Raw genomic sequence first — 2,911 nt, 5'->3', positions numbered from 1 at the left:
AATAAAACTTTTCTTCTCATCACTTCCTCTTCTAAACACATTGAAATTGGCCTCTATCTCTTTAAGAACCACCTTCCGCTTCTGTCTCGCCCATTTTGGTGCGGGAGGGAGGGGGCTGCCATGATGCAGTTTACTTGGCATCTGAAAATACATTTCCTCAAAGGTATTTTTAATCTGAAAAGAGCTTCACTGAGTGAAAACTAATGTTAGGAACTCAGCAGACAGTTTAAGTTTCACTTTCACTTTCACCCGAGAGCCTGCAGGAGCCATGAGCAGGATGTGTGGGGATGGGGGGGCGCTCTGCCATGAAGAAGTGTGGCATAAAGACACGTCCCAGGGGTGTTTCTGGCACCAAAAGGCATTTCTGGTCCCCACCTGTCGTTTTGCTCCTCAGCATGGCTGCCTAAAAACACTGCAGGATTTCTCAAACGTGTATGAATGAGTCAAAGCAAGGCTTTGGGCATGTTTTTATGAGAGTATAACATTATAACATGATATAAAACTCAAAAACGTTGATTTTACATGATATTGCCCCTTTAACATCTGAACGTGCCTTTCAGCTGAGGGTGATAAAATAAGTGCTATGGGTTATGTTAAACAAAATACACTAGCCTAATAAAGACAACAACCGTGATTTTCACCACATGCAAAACGACCAACCTCAGAGTCACTTCTGTTTGCAGGAACAAGCCAAACACGTTTACAGTCACAGCTGGAGGTCACCATAAGTACGTCTTGCTCCTGCACTAAGTGCTCAAGTGCTCATTATGCTGTAGGGTTCAGAGCCTTACGAGCCCCACACTGTCTTACCTGATGAAGTTATGTAACAGAAAGCCTCATTAAATCTGCAGCCTTTGGCTCTGAATCTGAAACGTCACAGTTAAACAAGCAGAATTATTTGCATTAGTGTAATGCTGAACCTATACGCCAGAGGATGCATAATTTGACCCACATCTTGTACAATATTTAGCCTCCAAACTACTGAGCCAAATCGGTTCGTAACGGTGGATGAACCGCTTCCTGAAATCATCTAACGCGGCTCAGGAAAGCTTGAAATAAATAAATGTTTCCGGTCTACATTTTAAATTTATTCTGCGCGTACGTACAGCAGTGTGTTCTTTTTTAATGAAGCGAGGCACATCGTCGTCTCAGTCCTTGTCCTTCAGATATTCAGACTGAAGTTGGTGCAAACGGGTTTTTTTAGATTAATTTTTCAGCAGGGCTTTTCAGAACTCTCAGTGGAAAATACGAGGAAAGAGACACTTTTCTGGTTTTCATTGCTGTGTTTCACCTTACTGATGTTCTGCAGAACTAAACAGTCTCACTTGTGGTCATTGTAACATAAACCTGTGCTTTTTGGGAAAGTGCAGTGATTATGCTAGAGGACCGATGAAAGGTGAGAAGATGGTTTCTCAGAATTACCTTAGAGCGGACAGAGTGTTTCTTAAACAACAACACAGTTTCAGTGTCTTGGAGAATGACATGGTATTGCGCAAGGCTACTTACTGAAAGCCCCTACAAAACCACCGTCTGATTGATGGCTTCAGCATGGCTGAACCATGAGTTCACCTTCAGACGGTTTCAGAATATACAGCTGCTTTTTCAGTCACACACCATCTGCTCGGGATCATTGATTCATTCCACCTCAGTAAAAGTTTCACCTACACACCTCATTGAAAGACACAGCTGTAAATCACTGCTTTAGATACATGACACCTGGTCAGTCTTGCAGCTTTGTAAATCTCTCCTGTTTCTACAATAACACCACTGCAGAGCCTGTTTTTTATTTCTTATTGCCCTGTTATAGATATATTTTAAGTTGGTTCAGTACAACTAATATTGCTTTAGGAACAACTTCAACAATTAATAGACTGCTTTCTATGACACATCTAGGAGTTGAAACCTATTGATGTTTTCTCATATATCTTCATTAAGCTCTCTGGGAAATATTCTGACATCATTACAGATGGATTGCTGTAAATCCATATTTTAAAAAAACTTGCTTGCGTTGGGACATATTGTCCAATAGGTATTTTGGCCCTGTCTCTAGTGTTTTTAACAGATTTTTTTTCTGTACTTGCGCCTCCCACCTACAAATAAATAAAAAATAAAAATGGAGCAACAGCTATTTTCTCAAAAAGGTAACAAAGAGTTCTCAGGAGCACTGCAATGACATCAGCATCGGAGCTCACCTCCAATACAAACATTTGAAAATAATATCCAGGTCTATACAAATCAAGCTAATAATTACTGAAAAGTGGTTCCAAGTCTGCCTATCTTTATTTCAAAAGTGTAATCATGAATGTGGGGGGCAGCTACTGAGGTTGGTAACTGTTACCCTTTATCCAACCAAGCAATCCCATTGAGATCAGATCACCGATCTTTTTTGCAACATACACGTACCCGGGAAAAACACATGCAAGCATGAGAACATGCAAACTTCTTACAGAAAGACTAGAACTCCTCAGTCGTCATTCTGCAAAACATGAGAAACATGAGTGCAGTAATTAAATCCAGAGTAAGCAAACAGACAATGATCAGACCACACACAGGTAGGAAGTATGATCAGTGCTTTTTTCACAAGTGCTGCAGTGGTTCAAAGTCGAGAAGGCATATAGAGAGCCAATGATGGTGATATCCACAAGAGTATTGGTTCAGAGATAGTCTGATGACTATCATGTTTTGTTTTGATGTTAGCTTTGTTTGTCACATGACTGAAGAAGACATGGATGTGCGCAGGAGCTACCAGGAGAACCAGTTGTGTTTCTCCTTAAAACTGAAGGTAGTCAGCAGGGCATACAGGTGTCACAGGAGAATTACTCAGAGGAGGAACTTGGGAAAGATGTCAAGACATCAGCTCGCAACAAGGGAAAACCAAGAACTATAAGCACGAGGAAAATCAACAGTTACT

This window comes from Austrofundulus limnaeus, unplaced genomic scaffold, assembly GCF_001266775.1.
Source record: "Austrofundulus limnaeus strain Quisiro unplaced genomic scaffold, Austrofundulus_limnaeus-1.0 Scaffold36, whole genome shotgun sequence".
Taxonomy (NCBI): Eukaryota; Metazoa; Chordata; class Actinopteri; order Cyprinodontiformes; family Rivulidae; genus Austrofundulus; species Austrofundulus limnaeus.
Note: the sequence above shows the minus strand (reverse complement) of the source record.